Genomic DNA, 20,215 nt, shown 5'->3' with positions numbered 1-20,215 from the left:
GGAACCACCTCAACTCTGTCAACTCTGAAGTCCTTTGATTTCCACATATTGTATTTTATCTTCTGGACAAAAGGGCCAGGGGTGAGGAGGGGAAGAGAAAAAGCGCAGGCCATGTCAGAGTTCTCCTGGTCCGCTCCTTGCATCAGGAGTTCCACCGCTGAAATTGCAAAAATAACACATGGTGTCAGAATGCTAATGCGTTTTCATCTTGGCAGTCACTATGGGCAGAGGTCTCCAATGGGGCCACCCCTACTCTGTTCATCAGAGACAGAGAGACAGAAATGAGAAACAAGAAAGAGAGAAATCTCAGAGCATTATTTTTTTAAAAATGTGGAAGGCTTTTGAACTACTCAGAAGTGATATAATGAGTATAATAAGTAGTCCTTGCCGCAAAAGATTAATTAGTAGGGTGCAGGGGAATGAGATAAAGGTGCACAATAAATATAATTGGAGGCATGCTTGATCCCACGTGAATGGCAAGCGTGCCTGTTGATGCACACTCACATCGGCAAAGTATCAGAGGCAGCTGCACATGCACATGTTTGTGCATGTGCAGAAACATACACCACGAGAGGGGGCTTTATGCATCTCCCCTCTGTGCTGGATGTGTTATACTGGACCGGTGCTTGAGCTGAACCCTTCTTGCTTTGATAAGGCTCACAGAGGATACTTGGTCAGTGCTAAGCAATTAAGGCCCTGCTTGGCTTTCTATTGGCTGATCAATGCAATCAGAACAGCAAACCAGTTGTGAGATACTGATAATTTGGGAGTGCTCCTGGATCCAGACCTGTCCCTGGGATCTCAGGTGGCAGCGATGGCGAGGAGTGCCTTTCTCCAGCTTCAGCTGGTTTACCAACTGCGTCCTTACTTGGATGAGCACTGCCTTGCAACAGTGACCCACAGTATGACAACTTTCCGACTGGATTATTGCAACGTGCTCTACATGGGGCTGCCCTTGAAGATAGTCCAGATACTTCAGTTGGTTCAGAATAGAGCTGCCAGGATATTAACAGCGACCAGCCAGTATTCACATATAATGCAAGTCCTCTATTACTTACACTGGCTACCAATTGAAGTCCAGGCCCAATTTAAGGTGCTGGTGATGACCTATAAAGCCCTAAACAGCTTGGGTCCTGGATACCTGAAGGAGCGCCTTCTCCCGTATGTACCTCCCGCCCCTTGAGATCTGAGTCAGAGGCACTCCTCCGGAAACCGTTCTTGAAAGAGATCAGGAGGGTGACTACCCGGAGGAGGGCATTCTCTGTGGTGGTGCCCCGATTGTGGAACATGCTCCCCGGAGAGGTTTGCCTGGCACCAACATTTCTTTCCTTTTGGTGTCAGGAGAACACCTTTTTCTTCTCCCAATATTTTAATTATTAATTTGTTTTAATTGGCGGTTTAATACTTAATAATGGATGGTGTGTCACTCCTATTCTTATTTCTATTTTTATGGAGTTGTAAACTGTCCTAAGTTATCTGTAATGGGACAGTATAGAAAAGTTTTAAATAAAATAATTAAATAAATACATGTACTGCTATTTGAATATATTTTCTATTTTCCTTCTTTGGAGCCAGGTGAGCAACTTATGGTTCTCCAGGTGTTTTGGCCTTAGCCAAAAATGAGGCATGACAGGACTTTCAGACCAAACCTCTGCGTGGAACAAGTCACCCATCTTCATATTAGGATGTAATTCAAGTTACAAGGAGGGAAACTCTAAGAATGAAATCTCACCAAACCATTCACAGTATGTTAACATGACATTTAAATGAACATTTTCCAGCTCGTTAAACTTGTCTGTAAATGCCCTGGAACATTTTTATGAAGGTTGTTATACAACTACAATCATTGCTACTTTGTTATGTTGTGCTGGTTTTGTTTCACGGTGGTGATGGAGCAGTGAGTGGTGCCTTATTATTTTCGTTCTTTCTCTGTGACAGGATCTCTTGCTCCCTCAGTGTTTTCTGCCAAGCCTTACAGGACAGAAGATAATGACCAAGTTTGCACCTAACTATGGATTAAACAGCAACCTGCTGTTAATCAGGGCCATGCCAGAGTGAGAGAGACCACTGTCTGCTCAATGATTCTGCCTTTATACCCAACCCAGGATTATCCTAGTCTCTGGATGGATGTTTGTGATGTGTGAACCTGAAACTCTGGGTTGTTGAGGGAAAAAACAACCCAGAGTTCTAGCCTACCATTGTTTCTCCCACAACAACCCAGAGTTTTGGCTTTGCACATCATGCGGAACAATTCACTGTCCATCCACTTGATTTATCAAAGAGGATAACAAAGTGGAAGTAGCAGCATGTGGGAACAACCTGCTCACTGCTCATGGATTGTTGTTTTGATATGAAGGGGGAGGGTTTAGCTGTCATGCTTGCTTTTATTGTATTTTATTGATAGTTTGGGTTTGTTGTCATTCTTATTGGAGCAAACCACTGTGAATTATTGTAGGATCAGAAAAGAAGGGTACCAAATGAATTATAAATAAATAAAAATATTCAAAGGGAGTTTTCTATATCTGGCTTGGTAGGGAAGGTGTGGGAATTCCATCTGTGGCAAACATAAAAGAGGCTTCTTTTAACCACCACCCCATTTATGAGTCCTTGCAACACTTGAGAGATTTTCCTCCCAAATGCAGTGCCAAGATCTAAAGATCTGTTACACATTACAGAGCAAGAGACCTGGGTATGCCATACAATGTACTCTCAGGGGGAAGTGGTAGGCAATCCCTGGTCTGAAGCTCTGTGTTTTCAAACTCTTGATTGGAGCACATTATAGCTTAGGTGTTCTCTTAAAAAATTAGGTATGCAGTGTGAAAAGGTCCTAAAAAAGCAGGAACCTCCCTTTAAAGATGTCCTTTTCATTACACCCTTTAATAAATTGAATAAGGAGCACAAAGGATGCAGAGATGGTCTGCTACTTTTTCCCCCTGAAGGTGGATAACTCACCCTTAGTAATGTGTACAATCCAAACCCCTCTACTCAGCAGGAGAGTAGTTTCAGTTTGGCATTAGACTGCTGAAGGAGGACAATTATTTATAATATGCAGGCTAGAAAATTAGGCCATTGTAGTTCTGCACAGGGGAAAGATTCATAAAAAGTCATACAGAATTATTCTTATATAACTGACAATGACATCGTTGTAAGGCGGAAACACAACTTTATTTGTCTTACTTAAGATGATATATGGAGCACTTGTCTGTTTATTCTGCTGCAAACAGCTTCTGCCAGATACAGCAGCAATTCCCTTGGGGTGATCCACTGATAGTTATATGTTACTTGAGCAAAATTTCTCAAGTGAGTTCCTGCTTACAGGTATCCATTATTTTAAATTCAGGGGATTTTGTTTTGTTGTTGCTAGATCTTGTGCTGTATTTGTTTTGCTTTTTAAGAAAGAATGTTACATGTATTATTGCTTTTTAAAATATAAATTGTTTCATAATGTTGCAACATTTTCAAATGCATTTCTGCTTTTGAAGCAAAGGATGTATTGCTAAAGGGGAAAATGTGTCAATAAATTGGAGCAATAATCCAATCTGGCTCAGGTTAAAGGGACGCTGCTTTGTGGGATATGGCTCAGACTTTAGCAAATAGCAGGCTACATAATTAAGCTGCTGTACCTGAGCATTCCTGGAAGCTTATGGGCAGCTCAGAGGCACAGGAGTGACAATCAGGAGCTAAGTAGAGGAAATGAGCAGGCAATATTGCCCACCCACACTTCATTCTTTGTCTCCCCTGCTGGTTCTTCTCCTTCTCCAAGGGACTAGAAGAACATGTCTGCTATTCTTCTCATTGTAAGACTTGTATAATTCAGAGCTGTATTCTGAGCTTGGGAGGGAAAATACAAACACACACACACACACACACACACCAGTTTTAGGCAATGAACAAAATGAGTGTTCATTCACATACTTACAGGCATGCGCGCGCGCACACACACGCCTCTCCATCTCCCTTCCCTTCTTTTCATATTTGTACAAATTGCAACTTTAATTTAAAAACTGTGGTTGCTGTGCTACCAAGAGAAGGGGACCATGCGGAAGGCTCAAAGGGAGAAATGGTGTAAAATAAAAATGGTGTTTTCTTTGTCAGTGAAATGGCTAGCTCTGCTGAGGGAAGAAAAAGACCAGCAATGATTGAATGGTGTGGACAACATTCCCACCTTCACAGGCAATGAGACACTGTCACTTCTTTCCCCTTGTTATGCCATTAATATCCAGTCACAACCCATTAGCTGAAGTCACAAGGCACCATCTTGGCTGTCTTATCCTTGGAGTATAACTAGAGGCACAAATTATGACTGGAATCACAGGAATTCCTGTCACCCAGCTCAATAGGTTCTGATGATTACAGTCCCAACCAGAATTAGAAGAGTGGTGGATTGTCAGGCAACACTTTTTCTTGGCTACATTTGATCACATCCCCTATGTAGGATTGTACGGAGTCAATCCTCTGCTTAGTGTCAAGGTACCAGAGCTGGTAAACTGAAGATTCTAACACAAACTTGCCTCCAGCAAGTTGCAATGAGATCCAGTTAATGACCGGTCTTTTAAAAAGTGCTTTAAGATGCTGGAATAAAAGATGCTGTGGATATGCAAAGCATTATTATTATTCAGAGTTAACAACCAAATTTCAACCGCTTGCACTTATCCATCTGAGCAGCATGCTCTCTAGGGAAGGAAACACATATCTTGTCAGCAGACAGTTGTCTTAAAGTGGGTTATAAAACCACCTTCTTGATCACCATCTGGAGTAACATTCACAACCAAGGGATACCAGATGTGTATGCATGGAGCGATACAACCCACTTTCTCAATCCATTAGACATAAAAGAGTTACTGTACTGGATACAAGTTAGACCAGTCTCTTCTCTCTTACACTGTGAAGAACTGGTGCTCTGGAGGATCCACAAATGACTCAAGAGAGCCTCATAAACTTAAAAATGGCAAAAATTTCAAAAGAAGCAATAATCGTTAGTCATATGCTTATCTACTATGTAATGTTGCAAATTGGGAGGGACGTCTTCCTAACACCTGCATGAACCAGACTTTTACCAGGTAAACATATTCATGTCAGAATTAAGGCTCATTGAGTTTAACTGAGCTTACTCCTTGGAAAGTGAACATAGGAATGCACCCTTGGTCACTTGTTCCTACAACCTTCCATGTAACGGGTGCAGAAAGCTATAGCTGATAGGTAGGAAAGCAAGAATAAGTGCTGGCATCCATAAAAACATTACAACCAACACTACATAAAATATATGATATGAAATGAAGCAAAACCCTTTCTGTGTTATCTCTTGCAAGGGCTCAGGCTGACCAGACTGAAACGGAAAACACTGAAGTATAATATCATACTGTGTGAGCCACCCAAAAAAGAAACTGGTTAGGCCATTCCTGGTAAAATCTACCATTTTAGAAGGTGATAGAACATTTTTAAGCCCTTCATGAGATCAAACCATATTGATTGCTTTCTATGTTTACAGTTTAGCCAATGTGCAACTCTACAGTATGTTTGGCACTGTGGATCTGAAATTTTAAAAAAGCTTTCATCCCAGCTCAGCATCAGAAAAAACCCAAAAGAAGTCCGATGGTCTGTAGTATGGTGTTTAATGGGTTTCAGCTTACTTTGCTTGCAGAACAAGCTGCAAGACCTGGTTTGCACTACACAACATGCCAGAGTATGGGTTGACATTAAACTATGGATGGTTGACAAATCATGTGTTGTGTGAACCAAACAACAAACTGTGGGTTCCCTTCTTGTGCCCTGAGAGCAATAGCACCTTCACACCTGTGCCCCCGAGTAAATGGTATTAAGAGGCATATTGCTTCCAATACCACCTATAGGTAATATTTAGCCAAAGTAACTACTACTCATTCATAGCCTTATTCTCCAGTCCCCTTGGGAAACAGGAAGTTGTGCACTGAAGGTTATGTGCCTTGTATAGAAGTTGTGATATGCTTTGTGCCAAATGATGATACAGCAAAAGATGATACAGCTGTGCATGGTGTGCTTGCAAATTATCTGCCTGGGCAATTCTGGCAGTTCCTTGTGTTATGCATCTGATTTTCCTTTTTTGAATGACAGGAACTTCATGGCTTAGTTGGCTGGCTTGTATTAGTAATGCTGCTACTAATGCATCGAAAAAAGTGACAAGACAGGAGTTGTCATTATTTTCACTTAAACTAGCTTTCAAATTCTATAGGTTCCCAGAACCTGGCCACTGAGTCTAGTCCTTTGGAATTTCCAGATGGTCACACAACCATCACCCAATTCCCAAGCCCTTTCCTGACCACAGTCATCTGCTGACCATCCAGTTTTTAGGCAATTTGCCTTCTGTTCTTGAAGAAACCTCTCCTAAAACTTAGGTAATGGCAGGAATGCACTAAACAATGGTGTTTGGCACATCTTTAACCTGACATTGTTGTATTTCAGCATACCTACCATTGGAATGTGGCCTGCAGAAGCTACTCCAACATGGATGTGAGCCTTCAAGCGGAAAGATGTCCTTGTCCCTCTTAGAGAGATGCAGAACTCCAGACTTAGTGGTCAGACGACCTTCCAAGAATGCCCAATCTGACTTTCTGAAGGCTGTGCTCCTTTTCCATGCCTTCACCACTTTCATTTGATTTACTTGCTTGTGCAGTCTTATCTTTATATAAGAAGCTGAAAAACTTCTCCTAAGGCAGGATGGAGCTCACGTAAAAATATGCTGGAGGTTTAAGTGTTCTTGCTCAGCTCCTTTTGTCTTTGCCTTGCTCACCATTGGAAGGTGGCCTCTGAGAGCTTTTCCAGAAAGGAGTTTTGTGCTTGGGTGGAAACAGGTTCTGCACTAGAGTCTAGTAGAAAGAGCTGGGTAGTGGTGGGTCTTATGGGATATATGTGCAGGGATGTTTTGCCAGTGGGTTTTAAATAATATGGAATGTGGATCATCTATAATATCTATCTCTGCAACTATTCAGTGGCATATTGTTTTAGGCATATCAGTGACAGTATTGTAGTCCATATCTTGCCAATGACTCTGCACAGATTAAGTTGTTAAAATAATCATTTTCCAAGGTATTCCCATTACTAGCATTTAAATCACTGCACATCTGGAACACTGCTGTGACTTAGGTTGATCGGAGGTTGTTTTCAGTAAATGGAAGTCTCTTCTGTGCACCATAGCAAACTGTGGGCTAATTGAACTGTGATTAGCTGATGTGATTTGCAAATGGGTCCATTCTCTCTTATTTCATCCTAGCCATAGTGGTCAGCAGTTCCTAGTACCAGCAGAATGAAGCATAAATATTGGGATGCTTCCACACCGAAATGGTGCAAACAGCAGAACATTTAGGCAGAATGTTTAAACTCCTATTTAGCGCATCAGGTCTAGATGGAGGTGATATGCATTTTCTTGTACCATCCTTGCATAGGTTGTATCAGAGCCAGCTTCAGAGTTCTGAGGGCCTTTGGGCAGGATGCACTCACTGGGCTGCCTCCTCCATCTTTGGACTATTCACAGGTGTTCTTGCTGTTCATTCTCTTTTTTTATCATTGCTTGACAGGCAGAGAGGCAGTGAGCAAAAATGAAATGGCCTCTTCTGCTTTTTCTTACCACCACACAGTATGGGCCAGAGCAGGCAGTGGATTGCCATGAGGAAGAGGAGCAATTCCAGGGGCCTTTCTTCAAAGCCAGGGTGTGCACCCTTGGTCAGTGCCCAGCCATGCCTACCAATGGCCCTGGCTCCTGGCTGAAAGCTGCAAAATACGTCATTCTTGGAAGGATGTTGCTTTAGTGGTGCTGCCAATCAAGGTTTCCAACTTTTGTTAAGGCCAATGGGGTTAAACTGCCCATTCTGATAGTATGGGTGGGATTGTAGATAAGGCTGCACAAGTCCAATATAGCTGCTTCACAAATATACTATTAGCAATTTCCTAATTTCAGAGAGAGTTCCCTCAGTCCCCCCTTTTAGTGGGCCACATGGATTTGGAAATATTTTTAATAGAGGATAGTTTAGCTATTATGAACCAGTTAAAGAAGATATGCCTCACTGAAATGGGAAAGAGGAGGATATCCATTTCCACATTTGTTAATGCAAATAATAAAATTTGAATGGAAATATGGTGCATCTCACCTTTGTGTGGATGACTGTGGTAACCCATCTGCTGCCTAGGTGCTGTTAATGGGTAGGATTCAGTTCTTCCTTTGAATGGGTCTTTTCCGTTATATTGGACAAGGCTGAGCAGTCATTTCAATAGAGAATGCTTTCCAAATAGATGCCAATCCTCTAGAGAGAGCTATCCTCCAAAAAGAGGACATGTACACCCTGTAGAAGTTTTGTCCCTTTCTGTAAATTCTGGAGCTGGAAGTGAATCTTCACATTATGGTGCTCCTTCTGCACCCTGCATTAATTTCTTTCTTGAGTTCTGATCAGATTCGTGTTTTCCATGGTGCCCAGTGGCAGCGAGGTCTTCAAAAGGCACTTCAGACAACCAGTGTTGGCAGCAGAGAATAAGCAACCCCAAGAGCAGCAAGAAAGGTGAATACTAACGTTTCTGAGAGGGACACCAAAATACAAACAGTATCTGTTTCTGTGCAGATGCAAAGCTAGCCCTGGTGAGCGTTGGCTGAAAGTTCTGTTCCAAAGCATTGCCTTTCCTCTCCCTCTGTGCACATTTCCTCATTATTTTTCTCTGTGGCTGTGATTTCTCATGGCTAGTCACTGACAGTATATAAAATGCATGAAGTCCCTCCAACAAACACTGCATTGAAACAATTTAAAAAGTTTTTTGGGGGGAGGAGGGCAAATAACAGGAAATTCACACTTAGGCCCTTGAGGATGAAACATGACATATGTCCACCAACACTTAGGCACACTGGGGGGCATTATAAAAAGTAAATAAAGGTCACACCATGGTGCCTAGCTGTTGGAAGACGTGGCTTTTGCCATTAAGTTGTCATTTCCTCGCTTCCTTACTCCTTAACTTCACTGTTCTTTAGGTTTCTGACTTGGGTGGATAAATTTTGCCTCCTTGTGTTTTATAAAGCAATCCATGAAATGTCCACATTTGCAAGCTAAAAATTTACATGCTCCTTGACATTTTATAGACTACCTGGAACAAACCTGTACCACGTTAAATGAGAGGCAAGCAAAAATCAGACTGCAGACAAAATTAGGTAGTATACAGATGCATTCCTGTAATTATATATGATGGGGAGACTATAGCCAGAGCTGCATTTTAGGGATTGCAGCTGCCAAGTTGCAGTCTGATCCTATCACCTTTCTGTAGTGCAGGCAGAGTAAAAGCTATCAAAGCTGCTGTGGCCAAACAGGACAGAGAACAAATATCTCTTTCCTCTATGGCTATCAGACTAGCCTCCTGTGAAGAGGAAAGCGAGGTTAGATTAAGGCAAAAGGCACTCCAGGGCTGGTACTGCCATTAGACAGAAGCAGGCAGCACACTTTGGACACCACGCAAAGGCAGCAAACAGTAACTTTTGCCGTTGACTTGTGGCGTATAACATTGTTGCTTCCTTTTCTTTTTGCTGCCAGGGAGAGGAACTTGGAGCATCTCGTGCCTCAGTTTCTACAACAGCATTGCTTATTCAGAATATTTTGGAATAATCCCTTCACCAAATGAACACTTGAGGTAATGCAGTATACAAAAGTGGGAAGACTGAAATGCATAACAAATACAACCCTAAAACATTCTTTTAAAATGGAGATTGAAAACAGAACAGTGTTAACTATTCAAAACTTGAAAGAATGATATTGTTTACATAGCTACCTAAAAGACTGCAAGGAAGAGGCCTGCCTAATGTGACTCGGAAGGTCATGCTGTACGTGGTGTGCTGCAAGACAAAAGGCCATATTCTAAGGGTCGACCATTGTCGCCTCTTTAGGGGTGTGGGCAGAACACCATAGGGCCTCAACTGACAGATGCACATTTTGGGCAGAGCCGTATGGGAGAAGGTAACATTATGGACACTGTGGCTCTGAGCCAACTAGCCCCAGAGGTACAAAGCAGCCTCTTGAACTGAGCTCAGAAGCAGACTGGAAGCCAGCTCAGCTCTTTCAAGACTGGTGTTTCATGGCTTGCAAAACAGTCTAGCTGCTGTGCTTTCTACTAGCTGAAGTACCAGCTGTAGGGTCCTGAATCTCAGGATGACAGGCCAAACCTGCCCAACTTGGAGTCCCATTCTGTCTTTCTGGGTTCCCCACTTGGCCCAGGACCTTCACCCACCCACCCACCCACCCAACTTGTCTTTCCTCTCTGTCTGAAGGTTGAAATGCCTCACCTAAGTCTCTTGTACTGGCAGTAAGAGCTTTAAAATAAGATATGCCTGTATTTTTCCTATTATAACACTCCTCCTTTTGCACTCACCACTCCTAGAAATGTGGCCCTGAAGAAGTGCAGAAACTTTGATGCCATTGCCTAGCTGCACATCTAGGTAGTCAGGATTGCTAGGGTGCTTCACCATCTTACTTCTTTTGAATTGTTAAAATAATGGGAGTTGGCAAGGGGCATCCAATGCTACACACTGAGACTGGATGAGAATGACATTGCTCATTATTATACGCCCCTACTCAGTGGCTAGACCAAAGTGGATAGGAATCTTCATGTGGTGATGGCACCACAGTCCAAAGCCAAAGCAGCACCATGAGGTGACATTTCTATCTGTATAAACTGTTGCTATTTGCTTATCTTTTCTGAACAGAAGGAAGATGAAAAAATTCAGGGGCATGACTTGGTTGGAAAGAACAATGGATGAGCAGGGAAATCCTGTGCTAGACATCTTGGGAGTAGATAAGTTGGCTATCAACAGCTGAATAAGCCTGATAACAAAGGGTTGACCATTTATCTTGAATTGAGAGCTGCTAGACTACTTCTAACTATGATTAGCTTGTGGACTACTTGTATTTTGATAAGGGGCCTGGATTTACTAGTTGTTTCCAGAATTCCTAGCACTGATGAGTGACGGCTCTTTTGCTGTAATATGACCAGGAATTGCATACCACCCAGGACTTTCCACACCACCCAGGATGCTTATTCAAAGAATGTCTTTGCTTCCTTTTGAGACCATGTTCTTCCCAAGGCAGCTTACAATATGCAACAGTAAAATGCAACATGAAGATACAAAAGCACCTTTACATTATTGCATTTATAGCCCACTCTTCTTCCATCATATGTGGTTCCCAAGTGGTTTCCCCTCCAAGTACTGACCAGAACCAGTCTTACTTTGTTTCAACATTGTGACTGCCTCTTATGCCTTCAGACAATATAGCGGCACTATTAAACAGTTGTTTAACTGAATTAATAGAGTTTTAAAAATAGACTAGTTAATATGCAGCTCTGAATATTTAACAGCACTTTTTCAATTAAAAGATGGGGTTCAGGGGAGGAATATATGTTGACAGTTGTCTTAAAAGCAGCCAACAGACAAAGCCAGTCATAACTCTCTTGGAAGGAAATTCCATAGGGTAGGAGCTGAGAAGGCCTTCTCTCCAGTGCCCAACATGCTTACTATGTTGGTAGTGGGCCAGTAAGGAGGGCCTCCAAAGGTTATCTTGAAGTACAGGCAAGTTCATATGGGCATAGGACTTGAAAGGGCAATATTGGCACTTTGAATTGGGCCCCAAAATGCATTGGCAAACAGCACAACTGGTACCAAACAGGTTTCATAGGATCTGAATGTTCTCCTCTACAAAGATGTAAGCAGTACATGCATTCCCTGCTGAAGTTTCCAAGTCATCTTCAAAGACAGCCCCACATAGAGAGCATCATCATTAAACCTTGCTGAATGCTTCTTTGGGCTTGTAAGTGCAGAATGGAAGAGTTCATTGAGCAGAGCAAGTTGGGTTGTGGAAGAGGGGACTGACAAGTGTGTAGGCATGTCTTTCTGTCTTGCAGATCATCTCATTTTAAATCTACCACCCATTGAAAATCCAAAAGGGAAGGGAAATTAGCTTGTCCAGCTCCAGGGAAATTGAGCAGCTTTGGGTCCAACAGAGCCAAAGCTAGTTCTTCCTCTAGCATTGCGTCTGAATCCACCTTAGCTAGCAAAGCATGGTGAACAACCCAAAGTTCACAACCCAGCAATAAATCATGGGTTCTTTTCATGGGCTGTTCATGGAAACTATGCTCGGTTGTCTTGATCCTCTTTACAATATGTACTTCTCATTCTCACTCGTTAGTGTCTCTCTGGTGCCCATCACATCCATGCCACTGCAAATTGGACATGTGTCCTCCCATGCTCAGTTATTCCTGGAATGCCTAATGTGGAAGCTACTGCATGCTCCTGTGCCTTTTTGGTGCTGTAGTTGTATCATGTCTTGTTTCCCAGGGCATGCATGCTTGATTTCTCCTCACAGTTGTGGCCAGGTCTACCTTTAATATCAACAGGGGTGAATGTATGAACCCAGATGAAATCTCCCCACTCTCATTCCTCAGTCATTTGTGTCACATCACCAAAAGCACTTTCCTCTCAGCTGAGCTCACTTTTTTTAGGTGAGCTGTGCAGAAAGAAAGGAGATGACGAATCACAGAAAAGTTAGTTTGGGAAGAGTTCAGTTAACCCCACTGTGGTGATCTTTCTGATGTTAAAATCAAGCTTCAGAGAGCCAATGTGGAGTAGTGGTTAAGAGTGCAGAACTGAGACCCAGGCAACCTGGGTTCGAGTCCCTGCTCGGCCATGGAGCCAACTGGGTGACTTTGGGTCAGTCACTGACTCTCAGCCCAACCTCCCTCACAGGGTTGCTGCTGTGGGGATAAGATTAAGAGCAGCAGGAGGACTATAAATCTAATAAGTACGTAAGTAAGTAAATACATTATATCCATCAAGCCAGACCCTGAAGACTGTGATCACACTGTGGTCATCACATAGCATGTCATGGAGAGTTAGCTTTTTATTACTCTAATGTAAACATGTGCAGACCTGCTTTGTAACAGGTGCTCCTCAAACTGGGAAGAGAAGGTAAAACCTGCCCCATGACAGTTTTCTTTGAAATGCCTCTCCTGTGAGGTGGGGTAGGTGGAGATTAAAAATATATCCTTTGATGCCAATGAAGGCTTTTTCTTAACCTTTTACCAATGAAAACTTTTCTAACATTCTCCAATGGGGTGAAAATAGGGAAAGGTTTATTTCCTCCACTCCCACTCTGCATTGGTTCCACTCCAGATTTAGGCCATGTGCACTTACACTAGAGGAAACACTAAGCTAAGCCTCAGCTGCACATGATGTGATTCACTCTGTCACATGCTGGCAGACAGACAGTGATGGAATCAAGTGGCAAAAGCAATGAATATGGCATATGAGCAGGGAGGAAAGTAGCATGAGAAAGAATGTCATGTAAGGTATTTCAAAGGAAGCTGGATCTTTAACTGACTCTCCCCAAAAGTGAACTTCGCTTGAAGATAACAGTAGCATGTGCTAATTCTGCTCTCAATATTAACAACTCATTTCTAACTCTTGGCACTTTTATGATGCATCTTGTGAATTTAGAGTTTCTTAAACCTTCAAACCACATGACTGGCTATAAATCTTCTTTCTCAATAGATTGCAGTCTGCTTGAGAGGTTGACAAAAGACTAAAATAACAAAGACCACATTTTATTTGTATGGAAGCCCTTGATTTTAAAGCTAAATTTAGGGTGGGCTGGCTTTCACTTTCCTTCCTTCCTTCTTTCTTTCCTTCTTTCCTTCTGATTTCTGAAAAATCTCAGTGGGTTGATGAAATACATTTTCTTCACAAGAATGTTATTGTTCAGATTTAAGAGAGTCAGCACAATCCAGACAAAGGGAATATCTTTTCTCATAGATATATGGATTTTAGTGAGAGATTATACCTTGAAATATTAAGGTTATCTTTCACTTATTTTAATTATTTTTGAACAGCATAACTGTAGTTATCAATCACCCTAATGAATGAAAGGACAGTCTCCCATTTTATGAAGTATAGTCATCTACCCACTTACCTTGGGGTAACCCCCCACTGAATTCCACGGATCTTACTTCTGAGTAGACCTGCTTAGATTTCTGCTGTTTCATTAGGGTTTTAATTTATTAATCATTTACTTTCAAATGTACATACATGAGCAACACATTAGACCAAAAGGACTACGAGTAATAAGAAAGTGCTCAGCCCAACCAATTAATCAGCTAAAACTTGATTAATTTACTAATTAAATCGATTTACATTTACAGCTCTAAGTATTATGTGATCAGTTGCTATGCATCATAGTTTTGTTATGTCAGATAATTATGGAACATTTGGAATTATAATCATGGAATTTATGGAATAATTATGGAAACACTGATATCCAGTGTTTATTAGAATAGGATTGGAAACAAGCTTGCAGCTACAGGGAGGGGAGAATAGCATGGAAATCCAAGCTCTCTTCAATACATGTGTACTGTATATATTATAATATTAATAGCTGATATTATACATTTTTACACTGATTTTCATTTCAGTTCCACTGCAGTTTGGGAAGAAATATTCAGTGAACTAAGCAGAATAAGCATTGAACGAGTGACCGTGTCACTCAAATAAAAAAAAAAGATAGTTTCTTGTTTTTAACTTTGAATACTATATTATTGTCTTTTCACTATTTTTCCATAGTAATGGATGTGTATAGTTATATTTTTAAATTTAATATACTTTCACCATAATTTCAGGCACATTAAAGTGGCAAGCTGTCTTAAAGACAAACATCCCAGAAATGGTGAGGACAATTCACAGAGATGTTTCAATGGGCTTCCAAGGGGCAACTATGCTCAGGTCTCAGTTACATACAGTGAAGCCTGTTTTTGCAACAGTAGTGCTAAAAACTCTTCAAGCTATGTGCAGGGTTCATGCCATTAAAAACAACATCAAAGTATATTCATGAGAATAAAACTGGGCAGAAAAGCTATAATTTGACATGCACAGAGCTGTGATAGCATCAGGGCTTGGCTTCATTTCTACCAGTATGTAGGTGTTCTGAGCTCACACATAAACAGCAGCACTGGAGTTATCTTCTGCTAGCCAGGATACCAGAACTTCTTTAATCCATATTGCTCAACGATGTTCACTCTACGGCAATCTGACAGTTGACTGCTGGCAGTATAAAAACAGACTGTATCACAGTCAAAGGAGGTGATCAATATACTGACATGACAGTGTAATCACTTGGTGAAGAAGAACCACAATAAATATTTGACTGAGTGATTGTCCCCCTCTCAAATGATACTCAAGGCCACTGCCGTTCTGTGTTGACCAGAGGTGTTGAAATTCTTTTCAGCCAAAGGTCAAATACCATATTGAAGAAGTTCTGAGATGGAGACAGAGTGGCTTACGTTCCAGGTAGCAAGGGTGAGGGCAAAAGACTAAAAATAGCAGCATATCTTAGCTTAAAGTTCTCGGTGCCAGTAACTAAGCTCTACCTTTTCAAAAGGAGAAAAATGCATGAAAGCCAGGAAATAAGCAAACAAACTAAGATGGCTGGCTAAGGAAAAGGGAGAGCCAGAGCTGCCACTTTGGGATCCCTGAGGAGTTTTAATTGGAAGTTCAGCTGACCTGGATTTGACCTTGTGCCTGAATCTGGTGTAGGCAATACTGAGTTAAATGGTCAAAGAGGTCTGATATAAGGCAGCTTTCTATGTTAAAGAATCTGCTATATCAGTCTCCACATGGGACTGGAAGTGAGGGGAGGCAGGCATGAGCTTTCAGCTCTTCACAGTACAAAGGGATGCTTAGATAGCCTTTCTCTACTTGGGGCCCACCAGAAGTGCTGAACTATAATCCCTGTAACTCCTAGTCAGTGTGGCCAAAAGAATTAGAGAAGCTACAGACCAAGAGATCTGCAGGATCCCTACCAGGTTGGGGAGGCTGCTGCTAGTGATTGTTTGTCCCATTTAATACAGTATCGTCTTTGTCAACTTTCCCAAACCTGGTGCCCAGCAGATGCTTCAGACTAAAACTCCTATCAACAGCAACCAGCATGGCCAATCATCATCATCATTATGACAGTTGATGTGCAGAATACTTGGAAGACACCAGAGACTGGCAGCAGTTCTTCAGCGTTTCCGATGGGGGTCTTTTCTAGCCCAACAAGGAGAGGCCAGGGACTAAACCTGGAGACACTGGCATCCAATGCACAAGTTCTACCACCAAACTGCCAATTTCCCATCCTAGTAATGGCTCTGACTCATGCTTGTTCCATGGTCTAAGCAACATGGTGATTCCATGTTCACTCAGACTTCTTGGATCTTGGCCTGCCCTTGGGACTAGATGGGTCTGGCACTCTTGGATATTGATCATGTTTCAAAACAAGGCTCAATATTCTCAAGGCATTGTAGTGTTGGTTCACATGCCACCCTCTCACCATTCATCCTTTTTTTTAAAAAAAAGAGAACACTGGTTAATGGGGAACTGGGGGATAATAACGTAGGAAGCTGCCTTATACCGATTTAGATCACTGGCCCATCTAGCTTAGTGTTGCCAGCACTGACTGGCAGCAGTTCTCCATTGTTTCAGGGATACATCTTTGCCTAGACATAGGCAATATTTGAACCTGGGACCTTTTTCCTACAAAGCATGCTCTTTACTATTGAACCACTGCCCTGCCCAGCAGTTAGCTGAAGTCTGGAATCATCTCGGGATGCTAAATGCACCCCCATGGGAATTTACGTGGGACCGGGATCTGTTGAGTGGTAGGAGTGCACATGTGTTTTGATTCCATTATCTGTGTATGCAGCATATCTCACCCCATAATTGCTATGATTCTCCAGTGACTCTCCTCCAAAGCAAGTCAAGCCCAGAAGATATCCCCCATAACTTCCTGGATGAGTTGACTGCTCAGGAAAGTGGCAGTGGGCCTGCAACAGAATTTTCATCATAATCTCTCTCTCATATTGACAGTTCTAGAGGGAAAACACAGCAAATGTTACCCCCACCCCACCCCGTTTAATAGCTGAGACTGTCGATAACAGCCATGTAAGCCACTCCGAGACTTCGGTGAATGGGTCGGCATATAAGTTTGCTAAATAAGTAATAAAATAAATAAATAAAGGGTTCATATGAGAACTTCCATATAATGTTGTTCTCCCCCCATTGCACCAAACCCAACACACAAAAGGGAGAGAAAGTCATTTGCAGATGGGCAAGCAACCATTAAATTCTGCCTGCAAGTCTCTTATTTGAAAGTTTTAGAAGCCCTGGAAAAAAAGTATTTGAACATTTCAATCAGCATTGTTATAAGTCTTTTGTAACTCCATGCTTGACATGATGTGCAAACGATGGGAGAAATCAGCTTGGCCCTCTTTGCAGAAGTGATATATCCTGCCATATCTTGCACTGCTGATTTCAGTTTTACTAAAAGCTGATACAAAGCAATTGTAGCACAGTAGGTAACAGCCTTCATCTTGGCACCAGCCATCAGTATCAAATGTTTCTCTCTGCCCCTTGCTAGTCATACCACTTCGCTCATTCCAGAAGAATTACCCTCCCTCTTGCTAGGGTGCTATGCTGTTCCATATGGGCTACCTAACAAAGATCGCAAAATGTACTGCTCAGCGTTAAAACAGCAGTTCGCTCTGCTATCGCCTGACCTCTGCAACCTCAATCAGAAATGAAGTGTTATGCTGTGAACAACACTGCTGGCTAAAAAGCTATACTACAGATATTTTGTTCTTAGTTTCAAAAACCCTTTAACTATACAGCTTGGAGCTGAGATGAGGGCAATGTAGTTCTGCAAAGACTAAATACTCTTCTGTATGAAGGCCTATGTGTAGGAAGTCTTGTGAAAACCAGTGTAATTGTTGGGCTGGGATGACCAGGATGCTAATCCCTGCTTAGCCATGAATCTCACTAAGTGGCTTCAGACCAGCCATTCCCTCTCAGTTTGTCAAAAGGCTGAAGTGAGGATAAAATGGAGAGAAGGAAGACCATATATACCACCTTGGCTGCCTTGGAAGAAGGTGAGATACAGATGTAATCAATCAATCGTGCCTGTATAAAAAGCGGACAGATATCTAGAAACTGGAAGGTCCAAACTAATAAGGCTGAAGAATCCATGTGTACCACTAACTGTAGCATGCAATGCATATTATTGGGAACAAATGGTCCTCTTTATATGTTACTCAGATGAAGGGAGCATCATGTGAGTAACGGATGATGGTTTCTTGACTCTGATCTAGTGTCAGGCCCAGTTGTACAGATAGAACTGGTCAAAATTCAAGGCCAAATGCACATAGATTGGCCACGTGTGCATTTCTAAAGAAGAGGAAAGTGATTTGCGTAAAATGCAGATGTAAATTAAGCACTGTGAATTTGGAAATAGCATCATTTAAAGGAAAATACAGGGGACCTCAACATAGTGTGGAAGCTTGTGGCCAGGTGCTCTGTGTTCCTGCCTGTTTAGCTTGCTGTAGGTGCTCTTGATGGGCATCTTCAAGGCCCAACCATTTTTTTTTTAATAGTCTAACCCCCCCCCCATCCCACCACACACATACAATGAAGCTGCAATTCTATGCAAGCTTAGACAGCAAAAAGGCTTACAGTTCTCTGTGTAGATGAGATGCCAGGATTGAAGGCATTTTTTCTGGTCAAACCTGCATAGGAATCCAGCTTAAGGTAATTAATTCTGCACCACTAGTTAGGCCTCCTATCAGCTCCTGCTACAGCCATTCATATATTACCATGGTTGTCTATAGGAAAAAGTAGTTGTTTGTGTACTGCAGGCAACCATGCTAATGCACAAATGTCTCTAGGCAGAGGCCAAGCAGCAAGCCTGACACAAAGACTGTGGCTCTGTTGCTAACTAGTCACCCTTGCAAGAGGAAAGTACGAAGAGGGCGTAAGCGGGGTGAAGAACATGAGTCACTCCATCAGGTGAAACAGGCAGAACATACATTCCAAAGTTTGACTCCAGGCTCAGTTCTACAGTGTAACCTAAAGAAGAAAAAGAGATCTGGCAATTACTTGGAAAACCAGGGCTAACCCAATAGGGCCCCTTGACTACCACTTTGATAGAAGCAATTGGAACATGAAAAACAACACCTGTTTACTTGTCCTATGCTGTTTTCCAACTCACTAATTATTACCTACCCCTTATTTGTCAGAAAGGTGCAGGTTCCTTTTCAAACTTAATTACACAAAGCTCCATAGAAAAGAATGAGTGCTGAAGTAGGGCTGCTTCTTGGCAAAAGTACCATGTATGCCAGCTGCCCCGTGTTCGTAATGCAAAGTGACACTAATTCATAATCATTAATATTAAAATAATATAATTAGCTGCAACATGGGATATCCACTTGATGTTATAAGATAATGATGTACAAACATGACTTCTGATCAGTTATCTGTTCTACAGTACATACATATGGATCTCTATGCTCAGAAATGGGTTCATCCCAACATTTAAAAATGAGATCCATTTCCCTAGAACTGGGCACTGGGTCCCTTGGGTTGCAGCCTTATGCTTGATGAGGCACTGCACATAAGCCATGTGCAGAGGTGCTGCAAACTTTACAACACTTCACTTAAGTATGGAAATAGGAAAGGAGAGGCAGAACTGTAGGTGTGGTCAAAGGAAGCAGAAGACCTCCCAGGATCCAGAAAGATGTTGAGCAAGGCTCCCATATTTTCCTATCCCAGCCTTCAATTTGGTGCCCCTTCATAATCCTACAGCCATTTCTGGAGATATTGCCCAACTCATCTGGAAGGCATGAAGTTAGGGAAGGATATCCTATCTAAACTGGAAAAGTTTTCCTTAAGAAAGGTTCTTTGCTGACCATCTTGGCTGGCAGGACTTCATTCTCATGGTGCCATCAACTTAGAATGATAATGACATTGCTATTGAAGAACTGAGTATTTAGTTGTTGTTTGAGATCTTTAAGAATAAGACCAGGGCTGTACCAGCTGAAGCCTGTTTAACCACTATACTCTATAGACTACAGGTATACTTCAGATTCATGGAAGTACCAGTGGCTATTATTCATGATGGCTGTATGCTACCTCCAGTATCAGAGGCAGCATGTCTATGTATGCCAGTTGTTGGGGAACGTGTGTTGGAGGGTGCTGTTGTATCATGTCCTGTTGGTGAGTTTCCCATCCAGATCCACTCTTCTCATGTTGTTATGGTCACACCCACTAAGTTTGCAGGACATATCCAGCCTCTGTTAGTCATGTCCCCCACATTCCATCCTGTCCCTCAGAACGTTCCCAGCTCAGATAATTTTTCTTCTTTTA

The sequence above is a fragment of the Varanus komodoensis genome, unplaced genomic scaffold, assembly GCF_004798865.1.
Source record: "Varanus komodoensis strain SLA01 unplaced genomic scaffold, ASM479886v1 scaffold14_1, whole genome shotgun sequence".
Classification (NCBI taxonomy): Eukaryota; Metazoa; Chordata; class Lepidosauria; order Squamata; family Varanidae; genus Varanus; species Varanus komodoensis.
This window is presented reverse-complemented; position numbering follows the sequence as displayed.